The following is a 17,454-nucleotide window of genomic DNA, read 5'->3' as shown; positions in this document are numbered from 1 at the left end:
AAGTACTTGTAAATATATGTGGCTAAAACATTGTGTTTCCAAGGGACAGTGTATCCCAGCTGATTCTTCTGAAATAAATTCTGAATTTCACTTTTTCTTCATTTCAATCTTAGCTACTTTCACTAATCCAGAAGATGGCATCCTGTTAGTTGATAACCAGAGCCCACGCTCCCATTTTGCTTTAGGGTCTTTTTATTGCTCCTTAATGTCTCCTGCAGTGAGCATGGACTCTATGAATGAAGGGGAGTCTGCCTTGGTCTGCTAAATTTACAGAGCTAGTAAATCTAAAAGAAAACTTTTAGAAACAAATGGCTTATTAGCATTTGTGGCTGGGTTTTGTTTTGTGTGTAGATTACCATCACATGAGCAATTAAGAGTTCTGTGTGGGCATCGTCACCCACTCCACCAGCACCCAGAGCACACACCTCTTCCACCACCCTCAGGATTTCTCAGGCCTAATACATCTTGTCCCAGAGCTGTGTCCACCCTTACAGCTCCCCAGGGGCAGCCTGCCTCTGCTTTGGACACTTGCCTCCACCAAAGCACCCTGCCAATAGGGGCCCTCCTGGGTACCTTGTCAATCCCACTCCCGCCCCACCCCCAGAAACACACACAGCTGAAGGGCAGGGGCTTTCACACTCTAGAATCTCTCTTTCCCAGTGGGAGCCATGGAATACACTTTTCCACCTTCTGCTCCACACCCATTTTATAGCCCTGAACGTAGTCTCTCCTGGACTCAGGCAAATGCCTTTTTCCTTAAGCCCCCAAAACACAGTTTTTTGGGTCTTTAAGTCCCAATTGCTTCTAATTCTGGTTTCTTTACAGAGTTGAAGTTAGGTTGCTATGGTTCTCCTAAAGAGGAGAATGAAGGGGAAAAAATAGGGGATGTAATGCTTACAGGCTTCCCAGGCGGCACTAGTGGTAAAGAACCCGCCTGCCAATGAGGAGACCTAGGAAATGTGGGCTTGATCGCTGGGTTCAGAAGATCCCCTGAAGGAGGGCATGGCAACCCACTCCAGTGTTCTTGCCTGCAGAATCTCATGGACAGAGGAGCCTGGAGGGCTACAGTCCACAGGGTCGAAACGAGCTGGACACAACTGAAGTGACTTAGCACACATGCACGCACACATGCTTATAAAAGCCTGACACACACGGTTCATCGCAGAGACGCGGCACTGGCGAGATCTGACACAACCAAAAACCGTCCTTCGCTTACATTTCTCATCATATGGAGGGAAAAATAGAGACTTTGACAACGCTTCTTTAAAATTTCCTTTCAATCTTCTTATATGCATTAAGGCTTCCCTAGTCTGCTCTCCTCAAACTTCTTGGGCAAAACTTCTCTGCCTAGCCCAGACTTTAAAAGTTCAAACCTTCCCATCTTCAGTTTGGGTAACACTCATCTTAACCTTAAAGTCCCTTCCCTCTACTTCCTGTCCTTTGGCACCAACTCTGCGCTCCTCCTCCACATCTTCCCCTTCAACAACAGAAACACTGCCGAAAGCTTTCCAGGAGTGAAAGTACCTTAGGATACGCAGGATCTCCCTGAGGGCTGTGGTTCTCAAAGTGTTGTCCTTGGGACGGCATCAACAAGCACCGAACTTGAGGGAGCCAGAAACGCTCAGATCCCACCGAGACCTACTTAAAAACTCTGGGGGTTAAGGCCCAGTGAGTGAGTTTCACGAGCCCTCCAGGTGTTTCTAATGTGAGCTAAGCGTTCAGGGTCTAATAGCAACCATAGTCAGGTGGCTGTCATTCAACATAGTGAGTGTAGATCAGAACTCCAGGGGAGCGTTCAAGTCCAACCCCCAGAGAGCAGTTTCAATTGGACTACGATGTGGTTCAGAGTTTCTAGGCCGTTTTACTGTTTGGCCAGGATGCTGTAACACTGCAGCATCCTCAAATAAGAACCAACTAGGGAAACAACTTTTTTTTAATACTTTGGAGAGTTTCCGGGGTGGGGGAGAAAAGGGTTGGTGGTGGTTTCCTGGTTTACGTTCAAAATACTTAGCTGTCTTTATAACCTCAACTCTAAAGTAGTTGCTGAGTATGGAGCAAGACTGCATGTCCAATTTTTAAAATTTTACTTCAATAAAAAAAACATAAACGATCGTTAGAGTTTCTGAGCCCATGTGGTAGAACTGCTTTAAATAAGCAGAACTATTCTGAGCATCATGGGCACCTACACTGGCAACAGAGCACTTGCGGTTCCTTGATGGCTGGCTGGGTGCCCTCCCCCTTAACAAATTTAGCAACCCTTCAGGTCGGTGCCCTGGGCAGCTGGCCTTCTCCCTCCCTCTTCTCAGCCCCCTGATCCTTTGGAACACAACTACAATTCTGCTAATGTCTTCAGACAAAGGCATCATTTTATTCAGCTTTTATTAATAGCAGCAAGTGTTAGAGACTTTGTAGACTGAACCCCGTGGGGGAAAAAGTTAGAGACTGGGTGTGGATTTAAGCATTATGCCACCTCATCAGGCCATTTTTCCACTTTCTTTTCATAAGGACCAAAATAGACAATGGAAAAAAATGCCAATTGCGATTTTCCAAATGGGAATGAGACATTGCTTTGGGAGTTCACTAGTGAAGTTTATGTTTCGATAAAATAACACAATTGCACAAATCCTACCTTTTCTGGTTTCATCTGCCTCTATTGCTGTCAACTGATTTGACATGGGGTCCTTTTTCCTTCAATTTAAGTAATCACCTGGCATTGTAGTTAGTAGTAGTATAACCTTTTTGTTGCAAGGAACATAAAACTTGACCAACATATTCAGTTTTAGTATTTTCATTTTGGTTGCATGAATTATCTTGATTAGAATATCAGTTACAACACATCCCAAAATCCTGTGTGTTATCTGGTTACCCCACAAAAAATGATCGAGCTGCAGTTCAGGGAGAATTACTAAAAGCACATGTCACTTACAGGGAACTTGACTGCCAGCCTCACTCTGTGCCCGATGACAATAAAACATTTACAATATCTATTTTGTGCGTGCAGTAGAGGCTCAATGAGCATAAAGGAAACACATAAGAGGAGCACTGTGGTTATCCTCCGAGGAAAAGCACATCTGTTCTTTTGCTCACAATATTCTAAACAGTGCTGGGAATGGATACTCACTGCAAAAACTACCTGCTGAGAATTCCATAAAGTCTTGGACCTTGTCTTTCAAATCATTTGCAAAACTCCGGGAAAACAAAAGTTGGAAGAAACGCTGTAGGGAGATAGAACTTGAATTCTGAGCTCACCCTCCTGACCAGACAGATTATACTGCCCTATCGTTACGACCTCCTCCAAAGATAACCAGTGTATTAAGATCCCCAAGGATGTTTATCACCAAAACACATGTAGTATGAGAATGAATTTCTTGGCATAAGTTGTAAAAGTGAAAGGTGAAAGGTGCTGGGCTTTCAGATCCCCCCTTTTTTCACTATTTTCTGGGTACTTTACAATTTTTGATGCTTTAAATGTATCTTTTTTTCCCTCTGTGTCTTTCTCAAATCATATCCAGACTGCCAACTATACTTTCTAAATCAGTTGTTGTCATTCAGTTGCTAAGTCGTATCAGACTCTTAAAGACCCCAGGGACTGCAGCATGCCAGGCCTCCCTGTCCTTCGCTACCTCCTGGAGTTTACTCAAACTCATGTTTTCAATCAATACATTTGGCTTAATACAAATGGGAACAGAAAAAAGATATTTTGATGTTCTAGCATTTCTTTAACCTCAGATTTTTTTTTTTTTTTAAGGCAATTATAATCATCTATGGTAACTTTGAGTCCTGCTTTACTCATTTAAATTATATCACAAGAATTTACTGCATTATTAAACACTCTTGCAAAAATGTTTGAATAATTGGTAGTATTCTCTCAGGCAAGTAAATCTTTTAACCAATCCTCTGTCATGTGACAGACATAAAGCTAAATTAAAGTTACCATAACTCTTACCTTAGCTCTAGACATCTAGAAACTAATCAGCAGGTACTGGTCTCAGAGTTGGTACCTAAAAGGGTATTGCAATCAGTAAATTATATAGCCTGTCACACTTGATCAATTTTTACCATATTAACAGTGATTACACGTTTCTCGTCTTTCACTGGGAAATCAAATAATTGACCACAGCTGGCAGCATTTTATTTTACATGGAACACCGCAGCTGGAGGAATGCCAGCCTGGCCTTGAACAGGGCTTTAATTGATGCAAACATTTCGGGGCAGTGTCTTGTGTTGGCTGAATTTTTTTTCTTTGCTAACCTTCTACATTGGTTTCTGAATATTTTCAAAAGTACACACTAGAGTTACACAGCCTTCACCGAGGCCTAAGGAGAACCCAGGAGCCCAACAAGCTTTACCCCCAAAATGCAAAACAGCCCTCTGACCATGCCAGATATATCATGCTGCTGCTGCTAAGTTGCTTCAGTCGTGTCCGACTCTGTGAGACCCCATAGAAGGCAGCCCACCAGGCTCTGCTGTCCCTGGGATTTTCCAGGCAAGAACATTGGAGTGGGTTGCCATTTCCTTCTCCAATGCATGAAAGTGAAAAGTGAAAGTGAAGTCACTCAGTCGAGTCCGACTCTTAGCGACCCCATGGACTGCAGCCTACCAGGCTCCTCCATCCATGGGATTTTCCAGGCAAGAGTACTGGAGTGGGGTGCCTTTGCCTTCTCCGAGATATGTCATGCTGCTGCTGCTGCTGCTGCTGCTAAGTCGCTTCAGTCGTGTCCAACTCTGTGCGACCCCATGGACTGCAGCCTACCAGGCTCCTCTGTCCATGGGATTTTTTAGGCAAAAGTACTGGAGTGGGGTGCCATTGCCTTCTCCGAGATATGTCATAGGTACTTCTAAACAGCAGTGTTTGGAAACTCATGGGATTCCTTCAGGTTTTACAGCTGCTTCATGTCGGTAAGTAAGAATAGTAACTTCAGAGGATATATTCTGGATACCAGTAATTCTTGCCACAGGATTTTTATAAGCAAGAATGAAATAAAAACTTTTCCTACCATTTAGGTTTATAAACTCTTCCTAATATGCACCATGTTTTACCTGAAACAATTCATTAAACAAAGAAAGGTTCTATGAGTGAGATGGTGAGAGAGAGAGATGCAGATTATCAGTATCATATTTATTCATTCGTCAGAATATTAATATGTAGTTGCAGCCATTTTGTTATCAGAAAGAAATACCAAATTTATTCTGCCCACATAATCCACAGAATTTGGATCAACATGTTATATAATTTAGACTTTAATTTTCCTAAAGTTGATTTGAAGGAGGAAACAGAACAGGCTCCATCTTTTAGCAGGACTCCATCTTGGGCTGGACTTAGGTGGACTTTGAGCTAGATGCCCAGTATCTATGGAAACGACATACCAACTGGAAAACCAGCCCCCCCCTGGGTGGAAGAGCCCCAGGGCTCATACCTACACTCTCTGTTGCCTAAAAGAATACTCTAATTATCTGTGTAACCAAATAGAATCATAAATTCTATTATGCTTATTGGGGGTATGACCACAGGCCTATTGATAATTGTCCCCTGTTAACTACCTAGGCTTAAAGCATATGAATCACGGGTTAACTTTGATTGTATCTTTCTTTTCCTTTGTTCAGACTAGTTTCAGGGAATTTGGGGAGGTGGGTTTGGGCACGTACACTTAGGGTATATAGGTTTTCAGAAAAACTGGTCAGGGTTCTTGGCTAAGAAGAGACTCTGCCTTGGGCCCGCGGGTACAATAAACTGCACTCCACTCTGCGTTGTCCTTCTGAGTGAGTTTGTTTCCCAGAAGGCGTGGCTACAACAGATTGACTGGACACTGTAAGAAAAAAACAGATCATAGGAAACATTCTCCAGGACATATCCTTGATTTACTAAAAATAGAGGCAGAAGCAAAGAACCCAATCTTATTACAGCTGTTTTTTACTTCACAGAACAAAGAATGCTGGTGTCTACAGTAAAGGCACAGTTGAGGAAACAAAAATAACCCTTAAAAAATTAAATCACTATAATATATCATCCTCGAATCTTTAAAACATAATTAAGGATAAGTTTGAACGAGCCGATGAAACTATTTTTACTTCTAATAAATAGCTATACACACACATTTACACTCCCACAGACTCTAGCCTTGTATGTTAATTTTAAAACTTTGATAAGTCAGCATTTTAAAGCTTGTATATACTTTCATTGTGTGTACATTAACATAACAATGATTGTAAAATATTTACTTTTAATTTTTTTTTTTTTTACTTTTAATTTTAAATGTAGGGTTAAAATGTTTTTTCATGGGGTAACAATTTTGCAGCATGTCTACTTTTAGCAGCTTTCAAGTTTTTACTTCAGTATATTCAAAATCTTACATTTAAGAAAATTGTTGACTGGTATCTTTAAATATTTCTCCAGGTCCTGTGGGCCAGTTTTCACGGCCTCTCCTGGGTTAACAAGGTTGTGTGGTTATCTCTCACTGTAACACACACTCTACCCCCAGGGAACAGCTTTAGAGGTCAAATATAAGTCTTATAGGTGTTCTAGTCCAGGGATTATATCGATAACACCTCAAACCAAGATGCCTTAGGAGTTTAGAACAGTTTATAAATAACTTTCAGTGATAACATACATGTCAAAATTGTAACTGGTGAGTAACAAGAGAATGACTTCACAAGATTTTAGAAACTAGTAACTTAAATTTGGAGAAGGAAATGGCAACCCACTCCAATGTTCTTGCCTGGAGAATCCCAGGGATGGGGGAGCCCGTTGGGTTGCCGTCTCTGGGGTAGCACAGAGTCGGACACGACTGAAGCGACTTAGCAGCAGCAGCAGCAGCAGCAACTTAAATTTACATAACCATGGCACATCTACTTGCCAACAAATGTAAAGTTTATTTTATTTTATTTTTATCTCAGCCTAGGAGTCTGCAGTCCCTGCTTCCACTGGTGTCAAATGGAGCTGTTGTGTTCATAAAGTGTCTTTTGTATCATCACGTGTGGGAACTTAGTAACCTTTTCACCAACACAATTAGAAATAACAAAGAAGCACGCATTCATTCAGTATAAATTCTGAGCATTAATAGTTGGCCCAGGTCTGGTAGAGTTATTAGACTGGTTCATATCTGGTTCACTGTGTTTCCATCTTAGTAAAATAAGCATTCAGCGAGGGTTCCCATGCTTGAGGCTAGACACCAGTTTATGGGGCAAAAGGCAACGGGACAATTTAACTTTTAGTTCAGTGTTTTCCCATTAATTGGGCCACACATTCTTACAAGCACCATTGCACACAGTTTGGTTCTGAGAAGATTTGCAGGCGTTTTGTGCGTCTTTTGTTAGTTCCAACATACAGTTTATCCTTGACTTAGCAGCCTACAGTTACACAAGAGTTTTCTTAATTGCTTTTCATGCACAGTTGGGAGAAACAGCAGGCAGCCTCTAAGTGAAAGTTTTGTGGCCCTGAAATGGCAGCTTGAAGTGCCTCTTTTCCTGTGTTTATTATTGACAATTCAATTAGCATGCCAAAGCAGCTGCAGCCTGCAGAAGGCAGGGTCAACTGAACTGCACAACGACTAATTTTATTAATACACAAAACAGAGGGGCAAACCTGGCTGCCGTGTATTTTTGTCATGTACTTACTGAAGAACACAACAGACAGGGGCAAGTCTAGCCAGTTTTCCCAAATTTTAATCTATGGAAAGTCACATATTTAAGCTCATTTTTCCCCATTAGTGGCTGATTAAAGTCATCCATTTTCTTACTCTTCAAGCTTTAACAAAAACCATACCATACTTGGCAACAATGAGATAAAGACCTCATATTCACTCAGGGTTTTCTTTTAATAAAAAGTGATTTTTTTTTTTTTTTAACCAAAGGCAAACAGAGTAAGTATCATATAAGGGCTTCCCAGGTGGCTCAGTGGTAAGGAATCTGCTTTCAATGCAGGAGAAGTGGGAGACATGGGTTCAATTCCTGGGTAAGGAAGATCTTCTGGAGAAGGAAATGGCAACCCACTCCAGTTTTCTTCCCTGCAAAATCCTATGGACAGAGGAGCCTGGGGGACTACAGTCCTTGGGGTTGCAAAAGAGTCGGACATGACTTAGCGACAAAACTAGGGTATTTTATGAACAACACATCCAGCGATGATATTTTGGGGTATCCAGTGAAAGTGAAAGTTGCTCAGTTGTGTTCTACTCTTTTCGACCCCATGGACTGTAGCCTGCCAGACTCCTCTGTCCATGGAATTCTCCAGGCCAGAATATTGGAGTGGGTAGCCATCCCCTTCTCCAAGGGATCTTCCCAAACCAGGGACTGAACCCAGGTCTCCCGCATTGCAAGTGGATTCTTTATCATCTGAGCCACCAGGGAAGCCCAAGAATACAGGAGTGGGTGGCCTATCCCTTCTCCAGTAGATCTTGCCAACCCAGGGGTAGCCAGAAGCATGCTGAATTGTTTGCTTGTAGTGGTAGTCCAGTGTAGCTGGTGAAACAACCCAAACAGTGCCAACAGCTACATGTAGGCAGGTCAGCTGAGAGGACTCCAGGCGCAGAGTGGGAGATGCTCCTGGGTGCAGTCTGGCTCTGGGAGTGCATCTGGGGCAGTTTCCAGATGCTTCATGTTCTACTGGTGCAGCCACTCTCCAGAAGCCATGTAACACTGGTTCCCCGGGATGCCTGGTAGGGCTCGGAGGTGACGGCTGCATCTCCAGGAGTCGGTGCTGAGATTGGCTCCAGCAGCAGGAATGACCCTCAGGTCCTTGACATGTCACAGCCAGAAGGTGGCAAGGGTTACTTTTCAGAGTTCACACATGGTGGCATCGGCTCTCCACATACTAACACTCATGTTTTTAAGCTAACACTTCGGTTATCTTATTTTTTGACTGTGGTGCACAGCTTGTAGTATCTTTACTCCCCAACCAGGGATTAAACCTGTGCCCCCTGCAATGGAAGTTTGGAGTCCTACCCGTAGGACTGCCAGGGAATTCCTGCTAACACTTAATTCTGATGCCTTAGTTTGACTTTGGACATAACTCTTGGCTGATGGCTAACAGAGAGTCTGAGCTGGAGGCAGAGACCTCACAAGGAAACAGCATAGGCTGTTCTACTTGCTGTTTACATACCAAAAATTCTGCAATGGGCAGAATTTCAGACTACATTACTTTTCTTTCCAGCACCATCAGCAAGGTCTCCCGAATCATTCCATTCTAATTCTTGCATCGCTTTGCCTCTTTTCCTACCTTTATCGGAAATGTTTTTATCATACCTACTTTGCACTTCTTCAGGGTTTAACACTGCAATGTAAGCAATCCCAAAAGTATTCATTTCACCCCTACTGGTCTTACGTTGTCTTTCCTGTCAGGCTCATTTGTCTTCTGCTACCTTCTCATGCCTTCCTTCGCCACCCCCCACCCCCGCCCGCCCCCCGCCAGATTAGACTTCTTGTCAAATTAGGCTTCTCTGAAGCCTAGACACTAGGCTTCAATATAAGTATTTCAGAAATTGTGTGTGCGAGGATAGTGAAGGGCAGAAGTCCCATAATGACAAGATATAAAAACTCCTAGATCACCAACTCTCATCAAAAAACAGAGAAGAATCTAAAGAAAGGGGCTCTGAAATAAGATAGAAACTCATTTATACAGAATCCGTCTTGGAAGATTTCATATAGAGTTGAATGCTACGTTGACTGCCACTCTTCACATTACATAGTTAGAGATGTCAGTCCTTGAGAAACTTATTTTGCAGCCTAATGATCTCCTTCCTGAATTCCAAGGTTATTTCAATACCTCTATTTTCTAAAAGCCTAATTAATGAATATGAGAATAATTATAATTTAAGAATTATATGACTATTTAAGAATAATATGACTTTCATTGCATTTGCAACTACCCAGTTATGTTTATTGCTTTATATTCCCTAAGGAAAGGGTAAGAGTTTTCTTAAGGCCAGCACAGCAACTACTCTCTGCTTACAGTGTTTTCTCTTCCCAGCTCTTTGGAATTATCTCTCATGCTGTATATACCACACACAAATATGGATTTTTTAGGATCCTAAACCCTCAGATTGTGTTTAATTACAGTTAACCTTAGAATTTTCAGTTATACTTGGAAGAAATTAGAGAACCAGATTAGCCAATACTTCTCTTCACGGCTTTTTTTTTTTTTTTTTTGCAAAAATGTGTTTCTAACTCTAGGAAAACATCTCCTAATGAAACCTCCTAAAGTCAAGGTCTTAAGCCACAGGCAAACACAATGTTGGCCACATTTCATGTGAGCTGTCAAAGGCTGGTCTGTTCATTGATTGGAATGATTCAGTAGCGGTCATGTAATTGTTTCCCACAGGCCACTAAGAAATGTAAACGAACTCCGATAACAAAGTTAAAGTCTGATTTATGAAGATGGTATACATGTTTCACATACCTAATTCATTCCTGGGCACTCGAGTGGGATTAAGTAACGCAGAATCATGTCTAACTCCGTAATCCTGCTCTTACATCACCTTCAAAGAGATGTCAGCATTGCCATATTCACATATATAAAGCCCTAGCCATTATATTAATAAGTGCCTTCCTAGATATTCCTAACACAACTTGGGATTATTGCAACCTTCTGGCAATATTTCTGCCCCACCTCCAATATCTATTAGGTCATCTCTTCTCTTTTATCTTCCCAGCTCCCTACAATCCAACCCATCAGCTATGATTTCAAAATCTGATATGTATCCTAAATCTTCCACTTCCCTCCATAACCACTACAATCACCAGTCTAATCTAAACCACCGTCTCACCTGGAATATTGGCACAGTCTCCTTTCTTTAATCATGCTCCCAACCTTATATCAATTCTGAGAAATCTTTTACAAATATAAATCTGATTGTGTGATTTGCCTGCCCAGAACACTCCAGTGGTTTTCCGTATCACTTTGACATAAACCAGACTCCCTCCTGTGACCCCCATGAGCCCCCAGGGTTTGCCCCTGTTACTTTCTCCAAATTTGCCTCCTCCCACTCTCTCCATTCTCCATTCTCCTCCCTCCACACTTCCTCCAAGTGGTTGGGCAATTTCCAGCTTCAAGATTTTCAAATGGCCCTTCAACCCAACAGAACCACTACCCTCACATCAAGCACAGCAGTCTCCTTATCCTAATGGAATCAACCAAAATGTCTGTTCTTCAGAGAAACCTTCCCTAAGCACCAGGCATGAATTCAGATGTTGCAAGCTCTGAAGCTTATGTAATTTGGGAGAAATTTTTTTAAGGAAAAATTGTAAATCTTAAATTTGTAAATCTTATTAAAAAACACATGATCACAGGGCTCCATGGCTGGAACAAGTGAAGGACTCTAAATTAAGATCATTACCTTCACCATGATTCTTACTCCATGACTACCCTTGTTAAGTGGGTCCTCTCCACCCTACCCTCACCTCCAGCCCATGGCCTGTATCAGCGAATCCTCTTTACCCTTCTTACCACTTCTCACAATTTGTCAGGTGTCTTGTCTGCCTCCAGCATCAAACTGGCATTCCAGCAGGGCAGTACCTTGCAAAAACTCCTACCGCAAACGTTGCATCAACGTGCCATTGAATGAATGGGTGACAAAATGTCCTTTAACAATTAACAATGCTAGCTAAATGTAGGAGAAGGCAATGGCAACACACTCCAGTACTCTTGCCTGGAAAATCCCATGGACGGAGGAGCCTGGTGGGTTGCCATCTATGGGGTTGCTAGAGTCGGACACAACTGAGCGACTTCACTTTCACTTTTCACTTTCATGCATTGGAGAAGGAAATGGCAACACACTCCAGTGTTCTTGCCTGGAGAATCCCAGGGACGGGGAAGCCTGATGGGCTGCCGTCTATGGGGTCGCACAGAGTTGGACATGACTGAAGCGACTTAGCAGCAGCAGCAAATGTAAAGAACTAATTTAAATCTGCACTTGATCAAAGCAGGCTTGTTTTCTGTCCCTCTCTCCCATGATAAGAAGAACCTTACAATATGTCATAATTCCTGGTGTGGAGGAAACAATTGCTATATCCTCTCTATCTACTTCAAGCCTCAAGAAATTTTTTCGTTTAATATTCTTTTTTAATTTATTTATTGAAGGATAATTGTTTTACAGAATTTTGTTGTTTTCTGTCAAACCTCAACATGAATCAGCCATAGGTGTGTATTGAACTTCCCTCCCATCTTCCGCCCCATCCCAACCCTCTAGATTGCCTCAGAGCCCCTGTTTGAGTTTCCTGAGCCATACAGCAAATTCCCGTTGGCTATCTATTTTACATACGGTAATGTAAGTTTCCATGTTACTCTTTCCGTACATCTCACCCTCTCCTCCCCTCTCCCCATGTCCATAAGTCTATTATTTATGACTGTTTCTCCATTGCTGACCTGTAAATAAATTCTTCGGTACCATTTTTCTAGATTCCATATATATGCACCAGAATACGATATTTAGCTTTCTCTTTGTGACTCACTTCACTCTGTATAATAGGTTCTAAGTTCATCCACCTCATCAGAACTGACTTAAACACGTTCCTTTTTATGGCTGAGTAATATTCCATCATGTATATGTACCACAACTTTATCTATTCATCTGTTAATGGACATCTAGGTTGCTTCCATGTTCTAGCTGTTATAAATAGTGTTGTAATGAACAATGGGATATATGTGTCTTTTTCAACCCTGGTTTCTGCAGATACATGCCTAGGAGTCATATTGCTGGATCATATGGTGGTTTTATTCCTAGTTTTTAAAGGAATTTCCGTCTTAAAAAACCGTCTTCCATATGGCTGTATCAATTTACATTCCCACCAACAGTGCAAGAGTGTTCCCTTTTCTCCACATCCTCTCCAGCATTTATTGTTTGTAGACTTTTTGATGCTGGCCATTCTGACCAGTGTAAGGTGATACCTCATTGTAGTTTTGATTTGCATTTTTCTAATAATGAGCGATTTTGAGCATCTTTTCATGTGTTTGTTAGCCATCTGTATGTCTTTTTTGGAGAAATGTCTGTTTAGGTCTTTTCCCCACTTTTTAATTGAGTGTTTGTTTTTCTGGCATTGAGCTGTATGAGCTGTTTATATATTTTGGAAATTAATCCTTTTCCAGTTGTTTGATTTGCTATTATTTGCTCCCTTTCTGAGGGTTGTCTTTTCACCTTGCGTATAGTTTCCTTTGCTGTGCAAAAGCTTTTAAATTTAATCAGGTCCCACTTGTTTACTTTTGCTTTTATTTCCATTACTCTAGGAGGTGGGTCATAGATGATCTTGCTTTGATTTATGTCATCGAGCGTTCTGCCTATGTTTTCCTCTAAGAGTTTTACAGCTTCTGGTCTTACATTTAGGTCTTTAATCCATTTTGAGTTTATTTTTGTTAACAGTGTTAGGAAGTTTCTAATTTCATTCTTTTACTGTCCAGTTTTTCCAGCTGTATATTGTCACCCTGCTTATTTAACTTATATGCAGAGTACATCATGAGAAACGCTGGGCTGGAAGAAGCACAAGCTGGAATCAAGACTGCCGGGAGAAATATCAATAACCTCAGATATGCAGATGACATCAGCCTTATGACAGAAAGTGAAGAGGAACTAACAAGCCTCTTGATGAAAGTGAAACAGGAGAGTGAAAAAGTTGGCTTAAAGCTCAACATTCAGAAAAGGAAGATCATGGCATCTGGTCCCATCACTTCATGGGAAATAGATGGGGAAACAGTGGAAACAGTGTCAGACTTTATTTTTTGGGTTCCAAAATCACTGCCGATGGTGACTGCAGCCATGAAATTAAAAGACTCTTACTCCTTGGAAGGAAGGTTATGACCAACCTAGATAGCATATTCAAAAGCAGAGACATTACTTTGCCAACAAAGGTCCGTCTAGTCAAAGCTATGGTTTTTCCAGTGGTCATGTATGATGTGAGAGTTGGGCTGTGAAGAAACCTGAGTGCCAAAGAATTGATGCCTTTGAACTGTGATGTTGGAGAAGACTCTTGAGAGTCCCTTGGACTGCAAGGAGCTCCAGCCAATCTATTCTAAAGGAGATCAGTCCTGGGTGTTCTTTGGAAGGAATGGTGCTAAAGCTGAAACTCCAGTACTTTGGCCACCTCATGAGAAGAGTTGACTCATTGGAAAAGACTCTGATGCTGGGAGGGATTGGGGGCAGGAGGAGAAGGGGATGACAGAGGATGAGATGGCTGGATGACATCACTGATTCGATGGATGTGAGTTTGAGTGAAGTCCGGGAGTTGGTGATAGACAGGGAGGCCTGGCGTGCTGCAGTTAATGGGGTCACAAAGAGTCAGAGACGACTCAGTGACTGAACTGAACTGAACTGACCTTTCCAAGCACCACTTATTGAAGAGGCTGTCTTTGCCCCATTGTATATTCTTGCCTCCTTTGTCAAAAGTAAGGTACCCATAGATGCATGCATTTATTTCTGGGTTTTCTATCTTGTTCCACTGGTCTGTATTTCTGTTTTTGTGCCCGTACCATACTGTCTTGATGACTGTAGCTTTGTACTATAATCTGAAGTCAGGAAGGTTGATTCCTCCAGCTCCATTCTTCTTTCATAAGACTGCTTTGGCTATTCCGGGTCTTTTGTGTTTCCATATGAATCGTGAAATTTTTTATTCAAGTTCTGTGAAAAATGCCATTGGTAATTTGATAGGGACTGTATTGAATCTGTAGATTGCATTTGGTAGTATAGTCATTTCCACAATATTGATTCCTCCTACTCAGGAACATGGAATATCTCTCTATCTCTTTGTGTTGTCTTTGATTTCTTTCATTATTGTCATAATTTTCTGTGTACAGTTCTTTTGTCTCCTTAGTTAAGTTTATTCCTAGATATTTAATTCTTTTTCTTGCACTGGTGAATGGGATTGATTCATTAATTTCTCTTTCTGATATTTCATTGTTAGTATATAAAAATACAAGTGATTTCTGTGTATTGATTTTGTATCCTGCAACTTTGCTAAATTCACGGATTAGCCCTAGTAGTTTTCTGATACTACCTTTAGGGTTTTCTATGTACAGGGTCATGTCATCTGTGAACAATGAGAGCTTTACTTCTTTTCCAATCTGGACTCCTTTTATTTCTTTTTCTTCTCTGATTGCTGTAGCTAGGACTTCCAGAACTATGTTGAATAATAGTGGTGAAAGTGGATACCCTTGTCTTGTTCCTGATCTTAATCTTTCAATTTTTCACCATTGAGAATAATGTTTGCTGTAGGCTTATCATATATGGCCTTTACTATGTTGTGGTAGGTTCCTTCTATGCCCATTTTTTGAAGCGTTTTAATCATAAACGGCTGCTAAATTTTGCCAAAGACTTTTTCTGCATCCATTGAGATCATATGGTTTTTATCTTTCAATTTGTTAATATGGTGTATCACATTGATTTATTTGCATATATTGAAGAATCCCTGCATTCCTAGAATAAACCCAAACTTGATCATAGTGTATGAGCTTTTTGATGTGTTGCTGAATTCTGTTTGCTAAAATTTTGTTGAGGAGTTTTGTATCTATGTTCCTTAGTGATATTGGCCTGTGGTTTACCTTTTTTGTGTCATCTTTGTCCAGTTTTGGTATCAGGGTGATGGTGGCCTTGTAGAATGAGTTTGGAAGTGTTCCTTCCTCTGCAATTTTTTGAAAGAATTTTAGAAGGATAGGCATTAGCTCTTCTCTAAATATTTGATAGAATTCTCCTGTGAAGCCATCTGGTCCTGGGCTTTTGTTTTTGGGGGAGATTTTTGATCACAACTTCAATTTCAGTGCTTGTAATTGGGTTGTTCATAATTTTTGTTTCTTCCTGGTTCAGTCTTGGAAGATAGAACTTTTCTAAGCATCTGTCCATTTCTTCCAGGTCATCCATTTTATTGCCATATAGGTGTTCAGAATAGTCTCTTATAATCCTTTGTATTTCTGCACTGTCTGTTGTAACCTCTCCTTTTTCATTTTTAATGTCGTTGATTTGATTCTTCCCTCTTTTTTTTCTTGATGAGTCTGGCTAAAGGCTTGTCAATTTTGTTTATCTTCTCGAAGATCCAGCTTTTAGTTTACTATCTTTACTATTGTTTCTTTCATTTCTTTTTCATTTATTTCTGCTTGGATCTTTATGATTTCTTTCCTTCTCCTAATTTTGTTTGTTGTTGTTGTTCTTGTTCTTCTTCTTCTTCTGCTTTTCCCAGTTGTTTTAGGTGTAAAGTTAGGTTGTCTATTCGATGTTTCTCTTATTTCTTGAGGTAGGATTGTATTGCTATAAACTTCCCTCTTAGAACTGCTTTTGCTGCATCCCATAGGTTTTGAGTTGTCATTTTTTTCATTGTCATTTGTTTCTAGAAATTTTTTTTGATTTCCCTTTTAATTTCTTCAGTCACCTGTTGGTTATTTAGAAATGTGTTGTTTAACCTCCATGTGTTTGTGTTTCTTACAGGTTTTTTTTCTTGTAATTGATATCTAGTCTCATAGCATTGATGGACTTCCCTGGTGGCTCAGACGGTAAAGCGTCTGTCTACAATGCGGGAGACCTGGGTTCCATCACTGGGTCTGGAAGATCCGCTGGAGAAGGAAATGACAATCCACTCCAGTACTATCGCCTGGAAAATCCCATGGACAGAGGAGCCTGGTAGGCTAAACAGTCCATGGGGTCGCATAGAATCGGACACGACTGAGCGACTTCACTTTCACTTTCACTCATAGCTTTGTGGTCAGAGAAGATGCTTGATATGATTTCAATTTTCTTAAATTTACTGAGGTTTGATTTGTGACCCAAGATGGGGTCTATCCTGGAGAATATTCCATGTCCACTTGAGAAGAAAGTGTATTCTTCTGCATTTGGATGGAATATCCTGAAGCTATGGATGAAATCCATCTCATCTAATGTGTCATTTAACATTTGTGTTTCCTTATGAATTTTCTGTTTTGATGATCTGTCCACTGGTGTGAGTGGGGTGGTAAAGTCTCCTACTACTATTGTGTTACTGTCAATTTCTCCTTTTACATCTGTTAGTGTTTGTCTTATGTATGGAGTTGCTCCTATGTTGGGGGCATAGATATTTACAATTGTTATGTCTTCCTCTTGGATTGATCCCTTGATCGTTATGTAGTGTCCTTCCTTATCTCTTGTAATATTCTTTAAAAATATGGACCGCTTCATGAACTTGCATGTTATCCTTGCCCAGGGGCCATGCTAATCTTCTCTGTATTGTTCCAATTTTAGTATATATGCTGCCCATCCAAGCACAAGCCTGAGGAATTTTTAAGGCCACCTAATTCCCAGAGATAAAAAATCAATTGTCCAAGAGGGTGGGCCTGTTTACACGGATCAGAATCACCATCCTCTATGTTTTATGGGGAGGATCTGCATCAACATGGCTGTGGTGATGCTAGTCAGGGGCCAGGGCTGCAGCCTCTGTGGAGCCCTGGGTTCTCAGCAGTCTAGGCCTCTCCTCTCTGGATGCTTTGTGCACCCGTTGCCTCATTATATTCCCATT

General features: G+C 41.1%; 1 non-coding gene across 1 annotated transcript; it reads right to left on the bottom strand.

Moving 5' to 3' along the window:
• Positions 1–17,097: 17,097 nt before the first annotated feature.
• LOC139179364 (U6 spliceosomal RNA) lies at positions 17,098–17,204 on the bottom strand. The gene has a single exon (XR_011563735.1). It is a non-coding gene; the product is annotated as a U6 spliceosomal RNA (small nuclear RNA).
• Between the last annotated feature and the right edge of the window lie 250 nt (positions 17,205–17,454).

This window comes from Bos indicus, chromosome 2 (assembly GCF_029378745.1).
Source record: "Bos indicus isolate NIAB-ARS_2022 breed Sahiwal x Tharparkar chromosome 2, NIAB-ARS_B.indTharparkar_mat_pri_1.0, whole genome shotgun sequence".
NCBI classification, from domain to species: domain Eukaryota; kingdom Metazoa; phylum Chordata; class Mammalia; order Artiodactyla; family Bovidae; genus Bos; species Bos indicus.
The sequence above is the reverse complement of the archived record's forward strand: the minus strand, read 5'-3'. Positions and strand labels throughout refer to the sequence as shown.